Source organism: Schistocerca americana, chromosome 11 (genome assembly GCF_021461395.2).
Source record: "Schistocerca americana isolate TAMUIC-IGC-003095 chromosome 11, iqSchAmer2.1, whole genome shotgun sequence".
NCBI lineage: Eukaryota > Metazoa > Arthropoda > Insecta > Orthoptera > Acrididae > Schistocerca > Schistocerca americana.
This window is the reverse complement of record NC_060129.1, coordinates 120,324,091-120,345,404: the sequence shown is the minus strand read 5'-3', so window position 1 is coordinate 120,345,404 and position 21,314 is coordinate 120,324,091. Positions and strand designations below refer to the sequence as shown.

At 45.8% G+C, this 21,314-nt stretch overlaps 1 protein-coding gene across 1 annotated transcript in view; it reads left to right on the top strand.

The window, feature by feature from the left end:
- LOC124553357 overlaps positions 1 to 21,314 on the top strand; it is a 191,644-nt gene that overhangs the window by 98,483 nt on the left and 71,847 nt on the right. The window lies entirely within an intron of this gene.

Below are 21,314 nucleotides of genomic sequence, written 5' to 3'. Positions count from 1 at the left end.
CGTTGTTCCTTGAACCCTTTTACATGGCCATGTGTCGTTTTTTTTGTTTGGGTAAAGCATTGCAGGACAGGCAACACACATTGTGTATTCTGGTTTGATCTCTTCTTCTAGTTTGCACTGTTAGGTGGGTCAGTATGAGGGAAAACATCAGCATGATAGATGGAGCAGAAGTGGAAGAAATTTTTTTTTACGTGTGCTACAGATTATACATAAATTGAAGAATATGGAAAAATTATGTCATATTATATAAGAGAAGCAGAGAGGAAAGTGTGAGTAAACAAAATAAATTTTATAGGGCACATAGTATAGGAAATCATTCAAAAAAAATTATGAGTAGTTGTCACTTTCCACTAAGTAAGCAAAGAAGGGAAAGCAGAAAGGCGGATGGAGTATATAGAGGGTCTATACAGGGGCGATGTTCTAGAGGACAATATTATGGAAATGGAAGAGGATGTAGATGAAGATGAAATGAGAGATATGATACTGCGTGAAGAGTTTGACAGAGCACTGAAGGACCTAAGTCGAAACAAAGCCTGGGAGTAGACAACATTTCATTAGAACGACTGACTGCCTTGGGAGAGCCAGTCCTTACAAAACTCTACCTTCTGGTGAGCAAGATGTATGAGACAGACGAAATTCCCTCAGACTTCATGAAGAGTATAATAATTCCAATCCCAAGGAAAGCAGGTGTTGACAGATATGAAAATTACCGAAGTATCAGTTTAATAAGTCACTGCTGCAAAATACTAACGCGAATTCTTTACAGACGAATGGAAAAACTGGTAGAAGCCGACCTCGGGGAAGATCAGTTTGGATTCCGTAGAAATGTTGGAACACGTGAGGCAATACTGACCCTACGACTTATCTTAGAAGAAAGATTAAGGAAAGGCAAACCCATGTTTCTAGCATTTGTAGACTTAGAGAAAGCTTTTGACGATGTTGACTGGACTACTCTCTTTAAAATTCCGAAGGTGGCAGGGGTAAAATACAGGTAGCGAAAGGCTATTTACAATTTGTACAGAAACCAGATGGCAGTTATAAGCGTCGAGGAGCATGAAAGGGAAGCAGTGGTTGGGAAGGGACTGAGTCAGAGTTGTAGACTCTCCCCGATGTTATTCAATATGTATATTGAGCAAGCAGTGAAGGAAACAAAAGAAGAATTCGGAGTAGGTATTAAAATCCATGGAGAAGAAATAAAAAGTTTGAGGTTCGCCGATGACATTGTAATTCTGTCAGAGACAGCAAAGGACTTGGAAGAGCAGTTGAACGAAATGGGCAGTGTCTTGAAAGGAGGATATAAGATGAACATCAACAAAAGCAAAACGAGGATAATAGGATGTAGTCGAATTAAGTGGGGTGATGCTGAGAGAATTAGATTAGGAAATGAGACACTTAAAGGAGTTTTACTATTTGGGAAGCAAAGTAACTGATGATGGTCGAAGTAGAGAGGATATAAAATGTAGACTGGCAATGGCAAGGAAAGCGTGTCTGAAGAAGAAAAATTTGGTAACATAGAGTATAGATTTAAGTGTCAGGAAGTTGTTTCTGAAAGTATTTGTATGGAGTGCAGCCATGTATGGAAGTGAAACATGAACGATAAGTAGTTTGGACAAGAAGAGAGTAGAAGCTTTCGAAATGTGGTGCTACAGAAAAATGCTGAGGATTAGATGGGTAGATCACATAACTAATGAAGAGATATTGAATAGGATTGGGTAGAAGAGGACTTTGTGGCACAACTTGACTAGAAGAAGGAATCGTTTGGTAGTAGATGTTCTGAGGCATCAAGGGATCACCAATTTAGTATTGGAGGGCAGCGTGAAGGGTAAAAAATAGTAGAGGGAGAAAAAAATGGTTCAAATGGCTCTGAGCACTATGGAACTCAACATCTTAGGTCATAAGTCCCCTAGAACGTAGAACTACTTAAACCTAATTAACCTAAGGACATCACACACACCCATGCCCGAGGCAGGATTCGAACCTGCAACCGTAGCAGCCTCGCGGTTCCGGACTGCAGCGCCAGAACCGCACGGCCACCGCGGCCGGCCGTAGAGGGAGACCAAGAGATGAATACACTAAGCAGATTCAGAAGGATGTAGGTTGCAGTAGGTACTGGGAGATGAAGAAGCTTGCACAGGATAGAGTAGCATGGAGAGCTGCATCAAACCAGTCCCAGGACTGAAGACCGCAACAACAACAACGTTGGAAGCTGAAGAAGAGAATTAAAATTTGTGCTGCTGGAACTGAGAACATTACTGCACAACAACTACAAAACACGGAAAAATGACGCATAACGGCGGTACAGCTACGAGGGTTGCACAGAAACACTGCATTTTTTTTCTTCAAAGAATTATTTATTGAATATAATGAGAATTATACACACGAAACAGCATCTGCTTTACCGACGATCAACTTTATATGATCATTCCATTTTATATCACTCCTAATGCGTACTCCCAGATATTTTATGGAATTAACTGCTTCCAGTTGCTGACCTGCTATATTGTAGCTAAATGATATGGGATCTTTCTTTCTATGTATTCGCCTACATTGAGATTCAATTGCCATTCCCTGCACCACGCGTGAATTCGCTGCAGATCCTCCTGCATTTCAGTACAATTTTCCATTGTCACAACCTCTGGATATACTACAGCATCATCCGCAAAAAGCCTCAGTGAACCTCCGATGTCATCCACAAGGTCATTTATGTATATTGTGAATAGCAACGGTCCTACGACACTCCCCTGCGGCACGCCTGAAATCACTCTTACTTCGGAAGACTTCTCTCCACTGAGAATGATACACTGCGTTCTGTTATCTAGGAACTCTTCAATCCAATCACACAATTGGTCTGATAGTCCATATGCTACCAGCAAAGAGAGCAATACAGAGGCTGTATAGAAATCCAACGGATCTGTGCAATACCAAAAACGACGATTAATTCCTTCATTTCGCACACCTGGAGTTATTGCTGATATTCGCCGAAGAATTATTCACAGCCTAAAGAAGTCTACACATTAACTGCCTCAACAGGTGCGTCTAAGTAGGAGGAGTTGGCAGTGGATATTGAAAAGTCATGATCTGAAGCCATATCGTGCGACGGTTGTCCGGCAATTGCGGGATGATAAGATTTCTGCACGTGGCTTTTGAATAACATCAACGATGGTTTGTTAGAACCCCTCCATTACATCACGAGTGATGAAACACGGTTTCGTCTTTCTGGTTGTGTGAATTCACAGAACATCAGGTACTGGGCAACGGTGAACCCTAACATTGTGTGTCGGCGACTACTGCATGATGAAAAAGTTGGCGTTTGGTGCGGTTTAACAAGAAAGAGCGTCATTGGACCAATATTTTTGGACACTAACCTCAACGCGGCCGCATACATGAAAATTGTTGTTACATTTCATGCTCACCTCACTAAATATGAAAGACAATGCCGGCCGTTGTAGCCGAGCGGTTCTAGGAGCTTCAGTCCGGAACCGCGCTGCTGTTACGGTCGCAAGTTCGAATCCTGCCTCGGGCATGGATGTGTGTGATGTCTTTAGATTAGTTAGGTTTACGTAGTTCTAAGTCTAGGCGACTGATGACCTCAGATGTTAAGTCCCATAGTGCTTAGAGCCATTTGAAAGACAATACTGCTTCTTCCAGCAAAATGGGGAACATGCCACATGTCTAAGGTATCTCTGCAAAGACTCCACGATGTATTCACTGAGGAACGAACTGTCAGCAAACATTTCTGGCGACCACGTTCGCCAGCTCCAACGGCGTCTGATTTTTTCGTGTGGGGACACTTGAAGAGCAAGCTGTGTGAAACAAATCTACATACAGTACAACTGAAAGACATCAGCCACGAAATTGCCGCCATCGATATCCCAACGTTACGCTGGATGTACAGTACTGGCCATTAAAATTGCTACACCAATAAGAAATGCAGACGATAAAAGGGTACTCATTGGACAAATATATTTTACTAGAACTGACATGTCATTACATTTTCACGCAATTTGGCTGCATAGATCCTGGGAAACCAGTACCCAGAACAACGGCCTCTGCACGTAATAACGGCCTTGATACGCCTGGGAATTGAGTCAAACAGAGCTTGGATGGCGTGTACGGGTACAGCTGCCCATGCAGCTTCAACACGATACCACAGTTCATCAAGAGTAGTTACTGGCGTATTGTGACGAGCCAGTTGCTCGGCCACCATTGACCAGACGCTTTCAATTGGTCAAAGATCGGGAGAATGTGCTGGCCAGGGCAGCAGTGAAACCTTTTGTGTATCCAGAAAGGTCCGTACAGGACCTGCAACATGCGGTCGTGCATTATCCTGCTGAAATGCTGGGTTTCGCAGGGGTAGAGGTACGGGTCATAACAGATCTGAAATGTAACGTCCACTGCTCAAAGTGCCGTCAATGTGAACAAGAGGTGACTGAGACGTGTAACCAATGGCACCCCATACCATCATGCCGGGTAATACGCCAGTATGACTATGACAAATACATGTTTCCACCGCGATGTCACCAAACATGGATGCGACCATCGTGATGTAAACAAACCTCGATTCACCCGAAGAAATGACGTTTTGCCATTCGTGCACCCAGGTTCGTCGTCGAGTACACCATCGCAGGCGCTCCTATCTGTGATGCAGCGTCAAGGGTAACCGCAGCCACGGTCTCCGAGCTGATAGTCCGTGCTGCTGGAAACGTCGTCCAACTATTCGTGCATATGGTTGTTCTCTTGCAAACGTCCCCATGTGTTGACTCAGGGATCGAGACGTGGCTGCACGATCCGTTGCAGCCATGCGGATAAGAGGCCGTTGGGATCCAGCACGGCGTTCCGTATTACCCTCCTGAACCCACCGATTCCATATTCTGCTAACAGTCATTGGAACTCGACCAATGCGAGCAGCAATGTCGCGTTACGATAAACCGCAATCGCGATAGGCTACAATCCGACCATTATCAAAGTCGGAAACGTGATGGTACGCATTTCTCCTCCTTACACGAGGCATGACAACAACGTTTCACCAGGCAACGCCGGTCAATTGCTGTTTGTGTGTGTGTGTGAGAAATCGGCTGGAAACTTTCCTCATGTCAGCATGTTGTAGGTGTCCCCACCGGCGCAAAGCTTGTGTGAATGCTCCGAAAAGCTAATCATTTGCATATCACAGCCTCTTCTTCCTGTCGATTAAATTTCGCGTCTGTAGCATGTCATCTTGGTGGTGTAGCAATTTTCATGGCCAGTAGTGTACCACAGCAGAGTGAAGGGGCAGACAACCTGAAACCTATCGTGCTGGACTGATCGTCGAAAGGGTAGTGCGAGAGCGACCCGCCCTCCGCAGGCCGTGTGTAGGTTCGTGCCACAGGCAGACATTCGTGAAGTCGTAGTTTCCTGGTGGCCTTTGTTTCGGGACTTCCACGTGCGCTGGACGCAGTGCTTTCTTTCCTTTTCCACGTTAAGAGTCGCAGCGCAGATAAGCGCTTATCTGTGACCAGCGTCAAGTACACCGTGTTGTCCGACCGCAGGAAGATTACCCGCCGGAATGGACTTCGATCCTGAGATCGTACGTCCGCTCGCTGTGGAGTAGTCTTGTGTAGTTCGCGTACGAACTAGGTCGGAAGAGCACTCCCACACGCGAACTACACTCCTGGAAATTGAAATAAGAACACCGTGAATTCATTGTCCCAGGAAGGGGAAACTTTATTGACACATTCCTGGCGTCAGATACATCACATGATCACACTGACAGAACCACAGGCACATAGACACAGGCAACAGAGCATGCACAATGTCGGCACTAGTACAGTGTATATCCACCTTTCGCAGCAATGCAAGCTGCTATTCTCCCATGGAGACGATCGTAGAGATGCTGGATGTAGTCCTGTGGAACGGCTTGCCATGCCATTTCCACCTGGCGCCTCAGTTGGACCAGCGTTCGTGCTGGACGTGCAGACCGCGTGAGACGACGCTTCATCCAGTCCCAAACATGCTCAATGGGGGACAGATCCGGAGATCTTGCTGGCCAGGGTAGTTGACTTACACCTTCTAGAGCACGTTGGGTGGCACGGGATACATGCGGACGTGCATTGTCCTGTTGGAACAGCAAGTTCCCTTGCCGGTCTAGGAATGGTAGGACGATGGGTTCGATGACGGTTTGGATGTACCGTGCACTATTCAGTGTCCCCTCGACGATCACGTGGTGTACGGCCAGTGTAGGAGATCGCTCCCCACACCATGATGCCGGGTGTTGGCCCTGTGTGCCTCGGTCGTATGCAGTCCTGATTGTGGCGCTCACCTGCACGGCGCCAAACACGCATACGACCATCATTGGCACAAAGGCAGAAGCGACTCTCATCGCTGAAGACGACACGTCTCCATTCGTCCCTCCATTCACGCCTGTCGCGACACCACTGGAGGCGGGCTGCACGATGTTGGGGCGTGAGCGGAAGACGGCCTAACGGTGTGCGGGACCGTAGCCCAGCTTCATGGAGACGGTTGCGAATGGTCCTCGCCAATACCCCAAGAGCAACAGTGTCCCTAATTTGCTGGGAAGTGGCGGTGCGGTCCCCTACGGCACTGCGTAGGATCCTACGGTCTTGGCGTGCATCCGTGCGTCGCTGCGGTCCGGTCCCAGGTCGACGGGCACGTGCACCTTCCGCCGACCACTGGCGACAACATCGATGTACTGTGGAGACCTCACGCCCCACGTGTTGAGCAATTCGGCGGTACGTCCACCCGGCCTCCCGCATGCCCACTATACGCCCTCGCTCAGAGTCCGTCAACTGCACATACGGTTCACGTCCACGCTGTCGCGGCATGCTACCAGTGTTAAAGACTGCGATGGAGCTCCGTATGCCGCGGCAAACTAGCTGACACTGACGGCGGCGGTGCACAAATGCTGCGCAGCTAGCGCCATTCGACGGCCAACACCGCGGTTCCTGGTGTGTCCGCTGTGCCGTGCGTGTGATCATTGCTTGTACAGCCCTCTCGCAGTGTCCGGAGCAAGTATGGTGGGTCTGACACACCGGTGTCAATGTGTTCTTTTTTCCATTTCCAGGAGTGTAGTACACGGATAACCTCGCTACTTAGTTCGTTCGCTCTTTTCCGAAGACCGACGGACAAAGGTCCCTAAAAAAAAAATAACGTTGAGTAGTAAGCGTTCTGTCCTGCCATTGGCTGAGGCTGTGACGCCACGAAGGAACCGCCGCTGCCTCTGGAACAGCGCTACAAGACGCAGCCCGCGCATTTAAGCGATGTATTTGTGAAAAGTTACAGTTTCTACAGTAATAGTAAAAGGTAAATTATTGTTCTGCTATTTCTAGAAAGTTACTGCTATATTCTGTAGCTCGTCCAGCTGCTGAGTGCTGACTTCAATAAAATCAAGCGTCTATAGATCAAACTATACAAAAATAAGTGCAAAGTACAATCTGTTCTGCAGCACTCGACGAAGTAAACGTTCGAAATTAGCATTCAATTTTCTAACTTTGGCTCTGGGAAAAGTGTTAACTTGTAGACAAGCTCTATGTAACGCTCATTTATATTCTGTTTACATCATGTCTACAACAGACGAATGGAAAAACTAGTAGAAGCCGACCTTGGGGAAGATCAGTTCGGATTCCGTAGAAATACTGGAACACGTGAGGCAATACTGACCTTACGACTTATCTTAGAAGAAAGATTAAGGAAAGGCAAACCTACGTTTCTAGCATTTGTAGACTTAGAGAAAGCTTTTGACAATGTTGACTGGAATACTCTCTTTCAAATTCTAAAGGTGACAGGGGTAAAATACAGGGAGCGAAAGGCTATTTACAATTTGTACAGAAACCAGATGGCAGTTATAAGAGTCGAGGGACAAGAAAGGGAAGCAGTGGTTGGGAAGGGAGCAAGACAGGATTGTAGCCTCTCCCCGATGTTATTCAATCTGTATATTGAGCAAGCAGTAAAGGAAACAAAAGAAAAATTCGGAGTAGGTATTAAAATCCATGGAGAAGAAATAAAAATGTTGTGGTTCGCCGATGACATTGTAATTCTGTCAGAGACAGCAAAGGATTTGGAAGAGCAGTTGAACGAAATAGATGGTGTCTTGAAGGGAGGACATAAGATGAACATCACCAAAAGCAAAACGAGGATAATGGAATGTAGTCGAATTAAGTCGGGTGATGTTGAGGGTATTAGATTAGGAAATGAGACACTTTAAGTAGTAAAGGAGTTTTGCTATTTGGGGAGCAAAATAACTGATGATGGTCGAAGTAGAGTGGATATCAAATGTAGACTGGCAATGGCAAGGAAAGCGTTTCTGAAGAAGAGAAATTTGTTAACATCGAGTATAGATTTAAGTGTCAGGAAGTCATTTCTGAAAGTATTTGTATGGAGTGTAGCCATGTATGGAAGTGAAACATGGACGGTAAATAGTCTGGACAAGAAGAGAATAGAAGCTTTCGAAATGTGGTGCTACAGAAGAATGCTGAAGATTAGATGGGTAGATCACATAACTAATGAGGAAGTATTGAATAGGATTGGGGACAAGAGAAGTTTGTGGCACAACTTGACCAGAAGAAGGGATCGGTTGGTAGGACATGTTCTGAGGCATCAAGGGATCACCAATTTAGTATTGGAGGGCAGTGTGGAGGGTAAAAATCGTAGAGGGAGGCCAAGAGATGAATACACTAAGCAGATTCAGAAGGATGTAGGTTGCAGTAGGTACTGGGAGATGAGGAGGCTTGCACAGGATAGGGTAGCATGGAGAGCTGCATCAAACCAGTCTCAGGACTGAAGACCACAACAACAACAACAACAACAACAACACACTGTCGTTTTCACTCAAGAAATTATGCAATTGCCTTATTTGTAGGAAGCATTTGAATTACCTACCTGAACTGACACACACACACACACACACACACACACACACACACACACACACACACACACACACATATTCTTAATTTTCTCACACCTCAAACCTTTGGCTTATATTTTTATCAGGGTGGATGTATAGTGTTTGCCCTAGTTGTTAAAATTCAGTTATATAAAAGGGCATTGAATCAAAAAATGTGCTGCAAAATGCGATTTACAGGAAATATTCGTAAATTAACTTACCCAGTCCGCCGTTCAGCAAAGTTGGTTATGTAGTGTGGGAAACAATAAGCCAATCCTTGGCACTGTCAGTTTAGAGTCTTGCCAGTTGTGAAACAAACACTGTGTGAGGACCTTCACTTCTATCACTAAGTTTGTATATTATTATTTAACTTTCACAAATATTGTTTATTTACATTCTAAAGCGATGACAAATACCATTTCCTTGCTGAGCGGCAACTGCTTTCTTCGACTTGTCCTTTGCAGACAGCCAACGCAGTCGGGTAAATGTTCTCGTCCTAGCGTAAATCTTACTGATTTCTGGGTGAATAGTGGGGAATCGCTCGGTAAGTATAGCGCACAGGTTCTTGATGACACCAGTTTCCCTGGACAAACTGCCGTGTCCATGGATCTTGGCAATAATTAATTCAAATTTGCTAATTGTTTCGAGCCACGTTTCTGAAGGCACAAGCAAACCCCCACGAGAAACCATGCCCAGCCACCCTCTCGACGTCTCCTCTGGCAGTGTCAGTAGCTCTCCAGTGTGTGTGTGACCTGCGATCTGTCATACTGTCTGCATCGATAAGCTACATATCCAGCAAGATATCTAAATCCTTCAGCGCTACAATCAGAAGCCAGTGACATTGGAGGCACATTGGATTCTCCTACTCCAAAATCTAAATCTTCTATCTCCTTCAACCATTGCCAACGCCTCAGACATATCAGGCAGGATATTGCCAAAAACAGTTGCAGTCACGAATCTTCCTTCTCCATCTGGCTCAACAGACGATGCGTTTGCTTCCAACAACAACAGTCTTATCCGGCTCTTTACCTCGACTGGCGATGGATGATCGTAAAAACGTCTACAAAGATAACCAAACGGAAACTACAACACGCACGAAACACAACACGGACGAACCACGGCAACACAAAGCTCAAACGTACACTTCGCGCGCGCCAAGAGCTAATCCTCAGTGACGTCATGCGCAGAACGTCAGAAATGGGTTTGCATCTGCGCAGCAGTTACTGCTCCCTCGTAATAGCGAGACGGAGCAGTAGGCTTAAAAAAAATCACGTGCTTCCCCCCCCCCGTCCCTCTCCTCCCGCCCCCCCCCCCCCCCGGCCCGACAATGAACGTCATATCGTGCTGAGCGTCTGTTTTACGGCATTCAGCACTGCAGTGTCTGACATATAACCACAGTGTCAAGAAGTAAAATCGTACACAGCGTTAGGTAAGTACAGTACCTAAAATGTGTAATGTAAAATGACTATCATCACATAACAATGGACTTCTACAATGCGATGATGTGGAGTACGGTAATGCGTATCGGTTGATTATAGGGTTACTATGTTTTGTTTTAGGCTGTTTATTACGATGTCATTCAAAAAGGAAACATAGTTCCTTGTGGACACATTTCAATGAAGACACAGATAAAACAAAAGCAAAATGTAACCACTCTTGAACATTAATAAGTATTGCAGGAGGCCCAAACGGAAATTTAACCCGGCATATGAAAACAAAACACGCTTTAATCCCAATTACGATGGAAAGACAACCACCGACAATGTCTAGTTTAAACTCACTGCAAGCAAATCAAACTACATCCTTATTGCAGAATGTTATTTCGGTATCAGCGTCCCAACAATCAATGAACCAACATATTCGACGACCACCGTTAGTCCGAAAGGTTGAAGAAATAGACAGACAAGTTTTCAAAATGGTAGCTAAAGAGCATCACGCTCTACGAATAGTGGAAGAAAAAGATTTTCGAAAACTGATAGAACTAGTTTCTCATTGCCCAAACTACAAACTTCCATCAAGATAAACGTTATCGGAAAATTTAATATCAAGGGTTCACAATGACATAATGGATGAAGTACAAAAGAAGGTGCAAGCTGTATCTTCGTCATCTCTCAGTACTGGTGGTTGGACGTCGAGGAATAATGAAAGCTACGAGGGCAGTTCAGTAAGTAATGCAACACATTTTTTTTCTCGGCCAATTTTGGTTGAAAAAACCGGAAATTTCTTGTGGAATATTTTCAAACATTCCCGCTTCGTCTCGTATAGTTTCATCGACTTCCGACAGGTGGCAGCGCTGTACGGAGCTGTTAAAATGGCGTCTGTTACGGATGTGCGTTGCAAACAATGGGCAGTGATCGAGTTTCTTTTGGCGGAAAACCAGGGCATCTCAGATATTCATAGGCGCTTGCAGAATGTCTACGGTGATCTGGCAGTGGACAAAAGCACGGTGAGTCGTTGGGCAAAGCGTGTGTCATCACCGCCGCAAGGTCAAGCAAGACTGTCTGATCTCCCGCGTGCGGGCCGGCCGTGCACAGCTGTGACTCCTGCAATGGCGGAGCGTGCGAACACACTCGTTCGAGATGATCGACGGATCACCATCAAACAACTCAGTGCTCAACTTGACATCTCTGTTGGTAGTGCTGTCACAATTGTTCAACAGTTGGGATATTCAAAGGTTTGTTCCCGCTGGGTCCCTCGTTGTCTAACCGAACACCATAAAGAGCAAAGTAGAACCATCTGTGCAGAATTGCTTGCTCGTCATGTGGCTGAGGGTGACAATTTCTTGTCAAAGATTGTTACAGGCGATGAAACATGGATTCATCACTTCGAACCTGAAACAAAACGGCAATCAATGGAGTGGCGCCACACCCACTCCCCTACCAAGAAAAAGTTTAAAGCCATACCCTCAGCCGGTAAAGTCACGGTTACAGTCTTCCGGGACGCTGAAGGGGTTATTCTGTTCGATGTCCTTCCCCGTGGTCAAACGATCAACTCTGAAGTGTATTGTGCTACTCTTCAGAAATTGAAGAAACGACTTCAGCGTGTTCGTAGGCACAAAAATCTGAACGAACTTCTCCTTCTTCGTGACAACGCAAGACCTCACACAAGTCTTCGCACCCGAGAGGAGCTCCTCACAAAACTTCAGTGGACTGTTCTTCCTCATGCACCCTGCAGCCCCGATCTCGCACCGTCGGATTTCCATATGTTTGGCCCAATGAAGGACGCAATCCGTGGGAGGCACTACGCGGATGATGAAGAAGTTATTGATGCAGTACGACGTTGGCTCCGACATCGACCAGTGGAATGGTACCGTGCAGGCATACAGGCCCTCATTTCATTTCAAGGTGGCGTAAGGCCGTAGCATTGAATGGAGATTACGTTGAAAAATAGTGTTGTGTAGCTAAGAGATTGGGGAATAACCTGGTGTATTTCAATGCTGAATAAAACAACTCCTGTTTCAGAAAAAAAATGTGTTGCATTACTTATTGAACTGCCCTCGTATATAGCCATTTTATCGCTCTTTATAGATGAAGAGACTAAACTTCAGTCGGCATTACTTCGTTGTATTAATTACAAAGAGCGGCATACCAGCCAAAACTGGTGCAATTTCAAGAAAGACGTTATGACAGACGGGCATATTTCCCACAAAGTTGCTGCTATTGTAAGCGATAATGCTGCAAATACCTTATCTGCTGCCAGACTTGGTGAGTGGCGGTCAGTCTCGTGTTTCGCCCACTCTCTAAATCTTGTTGTACAAGAAGCTACTAAAGAAATATCTGACGTTTTGGCGCAAGTTAAAAATAGTGTCGAGTTTTTCAATCGTAGTACACAGGGACAAAAAAAAAAAAATTGCTACACAACAGCAAATCAATCTGCCTGTCCTCCAGGTCAAACAGGACGTCCAGACCCGCTGGAATTCTACTTTTGACATGCTCCAGCGAATAATGAATGTAAAGGATGCAGTGATTGCTATGTTAGCACTTCTGCGCTCTGACCTAACAATAAAAGAAAGTCACTGGCAAATAATAAAAGGAGTTATGCCCTTACTTAGTCCATTCTATGAAATTACGGTAGAAATAAGTGCCGAAAGAAATGTGACTTTGTCCAAAGTTTTTGTGTTTTCTAACCTGCTCAACTGTTTTCTGCAGAAGCATGCTTCTAACAATAAAAAAAATTGTCGCTGTGTAATCAGTGCTCAAGAAAGGCATGGGAGACCGTTTTAAAGATTTAGCGAATAACATTCTACACGATGAGTGTACTATTCTGGACCCCCGATTTAGACAGAGAGGATTTAGAAATCAAAAAGCTTGTGAAGTTGCAATACAACGCATCAAAAATAAAGTTGGCAGAGTGCAGTTACTTCAGAGGGAGAATCGAGATATTTTAGTGGCCGATCCTACTGCTAGCGACCCTTCGGCGTCTTGTTCTAGTAGCAGCAGTAATGAAAATAAAAAGTACTCTATAGGGGACGAGTATGACCAAGAAATAAGAAAAATCACTAGACCAGATAACCAACTTGCTGCTGGTATTCGCGAACTCGATAAATACCTCAATGAAGAGTATTTAGATCGAACGAAAGATCCGCTTGAGTACTGGCACGAGCATCATCAGTTATATCCTCACGTATATGCATGTGTGTCAAGGAGGTTTTGCATAGTTGCGACATCAGCGCCCTGCGAACGCGTTTTTTCGGCGACGGGACAAATCCTTAATGAACGAAGAACACTTATCAACGAACAAAGTTTCCAAATTAATGTTTTTACATAATAATATGTAAATTTTAGTAATATTTCACTCGAAAATTAGAAGACTGAGTATTTAAAGAATGATAATGCAAAGCACAAGAAGTATGCTTTAGAATACGGTCTCACTCAGGGGTAATAGTTATTTTTTCTATGTCTAACTGTTTGGTAACAAATTATAAGTGTTAGTGTTTCTTCTGTTAATGATAAAGGTATTATTGTTTGTGCCATATAGTACTTAACCCTACCCCCATGAACCACGGACCTCACCGTTGGTGGGGAGGCTTGCGTGCCTCAGCGATACAGATGGCCGTACCGTGGGTGCAACCACAATGGAGGGGTATCTGTTGAGAGGCCAGACAAACATGTGGTTCCTGAAGAGGGGCAGCAGCCTTTTCAGTAGTTGCAGGGGCAACAGTCTGGATGATTGACTGATCTGGCTTTGTAGCACTAACCAAAACGGCTTTGCTATGCTGGTACTGCGAACAGCTGAAAACAGGGGGAAATTTTTCCCGAGGGCATGCAGCTTTACTGTATGATTGGAATACCCTCTTTCAAATTCTAAAGGTGGCAGGGGTAAAATCCAGGGAGCGAAAGGCTATTTGCAATTTGTACAGAAACCAGATGGCAGTTATAAGAGTCGAGGGGCATGGAAGGGAAGCAGTGGTTGGAAAGGGAGTGTGACAGGGTTCTAGCCTCTCCCCGATGTTGTCCAATCTGTATATTGAGCAAGCAGTAAAGGAAACAAAAGAAAAATTCGGAGTAGGTATTAAAGTCCATGGAGAAGAAATAAAAACTTTGAGGTTCGGCGATGACATTGTAATTCTGTCAGAGACAGCAAAGGACTTGGAAGAGCAGTTGAACGGGATGGACAGTGTCTTGAAAGGAGGATATAAGATGAACATCAACAAATGCAAAACGAGGATAATGGAATGTAGTCGAATTTAGTCGGGTGATGCTGAGGGAATTAGATTAGGAAATGGGACACTTAAAGTAGTAAAGGAGTTTTGCTGTTTAGGGAGTAAAATAACTGATGATAGTCGAAGAAGAGAGGATATAAAATGTAGACTGGCAATGGCAAGGAAAGCGTTTCTGAAGAAGAGAAATTTGTTAACATTGAGTATAGATTTAAGTGTCAAGAAGTCGTTTCTGAAAGTATTTGTATGGAGTGTAGCCATGTATGGAAGTGAAACATGGACGATAAATAGTTTAGACAAGAACAGAATAGAAGCTTTCGAAATGTGGTGCTACAGAAGAATGCTGAAGATTAGATGGGTAGATCATATAACTAATGAGGAGGTATTGAATTGAATTGGGGAGAAGAGGAATTTGTGGCACAACTTGACTAGAAGAAGGGATCGGTTGGTAGGACATGTTCTGAGGCATCAAGGGATCACAAATTTAGCATTGGAGGGCACCGTGGAGGGTAAAAATCGTAGAGGGAGACAAAGAAATGAATACACTAAGCAGATTCAGGAGGATGTAGGTTGCAGTAGGTACTGGGAGATGAAGAAGCTTGCACAGGATAGAGTAGCATGGAGAGCTGCATCAAACCAGTCTCAGGACTGAAGACCACAACAACAAATATATATATATATATATATATATATATATATATATATATATATATATATATATATATATGCTTGCTTCCTCCTCTCCCCGCACTCCCCTCACAATTCTGCCTTCATACAGTTAACACACTGTACTGGTGCTGCATCAGATACGCAACGCGCGAGACAAGCAATGCTGGACAAGCCAGCGTAGTGGAGCAAGCACGAGAACACTTTGTGTGTGTGTGTGTGTGTGTGTGTGTGTGTGTGTGTGTATACACCTACATATGCATCACTCGGCGTCGATTTAAGGCCCGAGACACCTAAGCGACGCCGGCCGGTGTGACCGAGCGGTTCTAGGCGCTACAGTCTGAAACCGCGCGACCACTACGGTCGCAGGTTCGAATCCTGCCTCGGGCATGGATGTGTGTGATGTCCTTAGGTTAGTTAGGTTGAAGTAGTTCTAAGTTCTAGCTGACGGACGACCTCAGATGTTAAGTCCCATAGTGCTCAGAGCCATCTGAACCATTTTTGGACCTAAGCGGCGTCCGAGCGAGGTGGCGCAGTGGTTAGCACACTGGACTCGCATTCGACAGGACGACGCCTCAATCTTGCGTGCGGCCATCCTGAGTTAGGTTTTCCGTGATTTCCCTAAATTGTTCCAGGCAAATGCTGGGATGGTTCCTTCGACAGGGCATGGCTAACTTCCTTAACCAATCCGATGAGACCGATGACCTCGCTGTCTCATCTCCTCCCCCAAACATCTGTATCTACATACATAGTCCGCAATCCACCATACGGTGCGAGGCGGAGGGTACCTCGTACCACAACTAGCATCTTCTCTCCCTGTCCCACTCCCAAACAGAACGAGGGAAAAATGACTGCCTATATGCCTCTGTACGAGCCCTAATCTCTCTTATCTTATCTTTGTGGTCTTTCCGCGAAATGTAAGTTGACGGCAGTAAAATTGTACTGCAGTCAGCCTCAAATGCTGGTTCTCTAAATTTCCGCAGTAGCGATTCACGAAACGAACGCCTCCTTTCCTCTAGAGACTCCTACCCGAGTTCCTGAAGCATTTCCGTAACACTCGCGTGATGATCAAACCTACCAGTACCAAATCTAGCAGCCCGCCTCTGAATTGCTTCTATGTCCTCCCTCAATCCGACCTGACAGGGATCCCAAACGCTGGAGCAGTACTCAAGAATAGGTCGTATTAGTGTATTATAAGCGGTCTCCTTTACAGATGAACCATATCTTCCCAAAATTCTACCAATGAACCGAAGACGACTATCCGCCTTCCCCACAACTGCCATTACATTCTTGTCCCACTTCATATCGCACTGCAATGTTACGCCCCAATATTTAATCGACGTGACTGTGTCAAGCGCTACACTACTAATGGAGTATTCAAACATTACAGGATTCTTTTACCTATTCATCTGCATTAATTTACATTAATCTATATTTAGAGTTAGCTGCCATTCTTTACACCAATCACAAATCCTGTCCAAGTCATCTTGTATCCTCCTACAGTCACTCAACGACGACACCCTCCCGTACACCACAGCATCATCAGCAAACAGCCGCACATTGCTATCCACCCTATCCAAAAGATCATTTATGTAGATAGAAAACAACAGCGGACCAACCCAACCTAAGCGGCGGCTTGGGGTTCAAAGTTGGAAGGGGCAAAATTTGGTTACTGGTTGTTTTTATGTATTTACTAGCTGCAGAAGGCCCGCTCCGCATGGTTTTTATTCTTATTTGTTTTCTGTGAATATTCGAGGTCACTCCAAAACTTTCGAGAAAGTAGTAAAAAAGAAACATTAAAAAAAAATCGTAAAATGTCAGTAGGATACGCCGCGCTAAAAAGTACCCTCGAATACTCAAAAATACTAGCCAGTACTCTTAAATCCACCGAAGTATTCAACAGTACCCTAACTTGAAGGAAAGTTCTTTGCCAATCACTTAGCTATCTAACACCGAAAACTTTCCAAAACATTTGAGAACGTAAAAAAAACAGAAAGGAGAGGAACTTGGGAACTTTCTATAACATTCTGAAATCTAGAACATTCTTGAATATTTTGGAAGATTCCAAAACATTCGTCAGCGTTCGAAAACGATCACAGGAAGTGGACAACATAGCTAAACCTCGAACTTCTTCCCTTGAGATATATGAGGGTTGCCCAGAAAGCAATGCACCGCACTTATTTTCTTCAAGAATTCTTTACTGAACACAATAAGAAGTAATATGCAGGAAAGAATGGTGTTTTATCTGCACACCCTGTTTTTCCACGTAATCACCATCCCGTTCTGTGGCCTTTCTCCAGTGCGAAACAAGGGCGTGTATGCCCTGTCAGTACGAATCCTTGTACTGGTGGCGGAGTCAGTGTTTCAGTGTGCGAATCACCTGCTCATCGTCCTCAAAATGTCTTCCATGAACGGCAGCCTTTAATGGCCCAAACAAGTGGAAGTCAGAGGGGGCCGGGTGAGGGCTGCATGGTGGATGGGGTAACTGTCCAACCCTGCTGTGCGACGTGTTCAGCAGTCCTCAGACTTGCGTGGGGCCGAGCATTATCGTCTTCCAGCAAAACATCTCCTGGTTTGCTGTATCGCCGAAGTCGCCGGAAACGCGTAATGAGTTTTGTTAATGAGTTGAAATACACTCCTGGAAATTGAAATAAGAACACCGTGAATTCATTGTCCCAGGAAGGGGAAACTTTATTGACACATTCCTGGGGTCAGATACATCACATGATCACACTCACAGAACAACGGGCACATAGACACAGGCAACAGAGCATGCACAATGTCGGCACTAGTACAGTGTATATCCACCTTTCGCAGCAATGCAGGCTGCTATTCTCCCATGGAGACGATCGTAGAGATGCTGGATGTAGTCCTGTGGAACGGCTTGCCATGCCATTTCCACCTGGCGCCTCAGTTGGACCAGCGTTCGGGCTGGACGTGCAGACCGCGTGAGACAACGCTTCATCCAGTCCCAAACATGCTCAATGGGGGACAGATCCGGAGATCTTGCTGGCCAGGGTAGTTGACTTACACCTTCTAGAGCACGTTGGGTGGCACGGGATACATGCGGACGTGCATTGTCCTGTTGGAACAGCAAGTTCCCTTGCCGGTCTTGGAATGGTAGAACGATGGGTTCGATGACGGTTTGGATGTACCGTGCACTATTCAGTGTCCCCTCGACGATCACCAGTGGTGTACGGCCAGTGTAGGAGATCGCTCCCCACACCGTGATGCCGGGTGTTGGCCCTGTGTGCCTCGGTCGTATGCAGTCCTGATTGTGGCGCTCACCTGTACGGCGCCAAACACGCATACGACCATCATTGGCACCAAGGCAGAAGCGACTCTCATCGCTGAAGACGACACGTCTCCATTCGTCCCTCCATTCACGCCTGTCGCGACACCACTGGAGGCGGGCTGCACGATGTTGGGGCGTGAGCGGAAGACGGCCTAACGGTGTGCGGGACCGTAGCCCAGCTTCATGGAGACGGTTGCGAATGGTCCTCGCCGATACCCCAGGAGCAACAGTGTCCCTAATTTGCTGGGAAGTGGCGGTGCGGTCCCCTACGGCACTGCGTAGGATCCTACGGTCTTGGCGTGCATCCGTGCGTCGCTGCGGTCCGGTCCCAGGTCGACGGGCACGTGCACCTTCCGCCGACCACTGGCGACAACATCGATGTACTGTGGAGACCTCACGCCCCACGTGTTGAGCAATTCGGCGGTACGTCCACCCGGCCTCCCGCATGCCCACTATGCGCCCTCGCTCAAAGTCCGTCAACTGCACATACGGTTCACGTCCACGCTGTCGCGGCATGCTACCAGTGTTAAAGACTGCGATGGAGCTCCGTATGCCACGGCAAACTGGCTGACACTGACGGCGGCGGTGCACAAATGCTGCGCAGCTAGCGCCATTCGACGGCCAACACCGCGGTTCCTGGTGTGTCCGCTGTGCCGTGCGTGTGATCATTGCTTGTACAGCCCTCTCGCAGTGTCCGGAGCAAGTATGGTGGGTCTGACACACCGGTGTCAATGTGTTCTTTTTTCCATTTCCAGGAGTGTATGTTTCTGAATTAATGGTACCGCCTCTTGGCATCACATCAATGAGAATCACACCTTCACAGTCCCAGAAAACGGTAATGATGACCTTACTGGCGGAAGCAGTCGCTTTGAATTATTTCTTCTGTAGGGAGCGGGAATTGCGCCATTCCATCAACTGTCGTTTTGTTTTGGGCTTAAAATGGTGAACCCGAATTTCATCACCTGTCACAGTCCGGGACACAGTGCCTCAATACGTTGCAACAAATCAAGACATCTTTGTCCCGTGGGATCTGTAATCCACCGTTAGACACAGCGGGACGCATCGGGCACGCACTTTATGATATCCAAGAGTGCGGCTAATTGCGTCCACACTGTTTTGCTGATTGGCAGATGCACCGCCAACTGCAGAGTCGTAATGCTTCTCTCCTCGCGAATGACAACACCAGCTCGCTGCAACACGTCAGTTGTGGCAGCCGTGGATGTTCTCCCAGACCGCTGCAAATCATGGAGCTCCGCCGAAACGCCTTCTGATGGTCTGACCGACACCCCCGGGATAAACCGAGCGAGGTGGCGCAGTGGTTAGACACTGGACTCGCATTCGGGAGGACGACGGTTCAATCCCGCGTCCGGCCATCCTGATTTAGGTTTTCCGTGATTTCCCTAAATCGGTTCAGGCAAATGCCGGCATGGTTCCTTTCAAAGGGCACGGCCGACTTCCTTCCCTAATCCGATGAGACCGATGACCTCGCCGTCTGGTCTCCTTCCCCGAAAACAACCAACCCCCGGGATAACAAGGCCGCCCAGCTCTGTTAGTGACGTCACACTAAGCGGCCCACAGCCGAGGCAGCGGTCCACGGACACCTCCGTACAGACGCGCCTCATGCTAACCATCTTGTGTCCGTCATACAGAAAGGAGCCAACTATAATTCGAACCAAAGACCAAATTATATATAAACAGCATAAAGGTTCATAACGAAATACCGATTACATATACGGACAGGAATAGGTTCTAGAACTCCTCTGAAAAGTGTTTATCTTCAGTACCAGAATGAACATCAAATTGTCAGGTTTTCTAAATAGGAAAGCACTTTGTTAGCAACAGACAGCAATAATGAGACTTGCAGTTGGTGATTTCTACGTGGAAAAGGAAATAAGCTGTAGAGAGATTGAAAATGGTAAGTAAAGAGAGCCTCAGACTTTTGCTCACGTTCTTACATGTAATGCACTTGGTTGTTTTTCATTTCCGTACCTTTCATAACATTTTTAATATTGTTTCAAGAAGTGTATCTTCGATAGCAGAGTGAACTTGTAATTGTCAGGCTTTTCTTAAGGGAAAGAGCAGTCCCTTAGTATCACAGTGTAAGACAGAATCTTGTGTTCAGTGATGTCTATGTTGAAAGGAGAATATTTGATATCTATCTTTTGTTTCCATTCTTTATTACTGGGGATACACTTGTAAAAATTCTTGAAAAGAGCTGTCACCATGAACATATGAGTAAATTCACAATAGTCATGTATTTTATGAGATAAAGCGAACTCTTGTTACCTTATTGTAAACGAAAGGTGTGAGGCTTTTGCTATGTGTGACAGTGTTTAAGATAACTTACTTTCAGTGTAATAGCTTGAAAATGTTAAGTCCTGCTGTCAGTTGGCATTTGCCACCACCTGTATGCGAGTTTTAAAGTTAAATAGTGTTCTGACAATTATAAAATAGTGGCAAAGTTGCTCAATCGATTTAACTTATTCCTGCCCGTATATGTAATCGGTATTTCGTTATGAACCTTTATGCTGTTTACAAGAATATATATAATTTGGTCTTCGGATCGAATTATAGTTGGCTCCTTTCTGTATGACGGACAGAAGGTCGTTAGCATGAGGCGCGTCTGTACGGAGGTGTCCGTGGACTGCTGCCTCGGCTGTGGGCCGCTTAGTGTGACGTCACTAACACTGCTGTGCGGCCTTGTTATCCCGGGGGTGTCGGTCTGACCCTCCGTGCCCAGCGACTAACTGTACTTCTGTCGACAGCAGATGCTCTACAGACTTCGCACAAGCGTTTGTGAATATCCCCCACAGTTT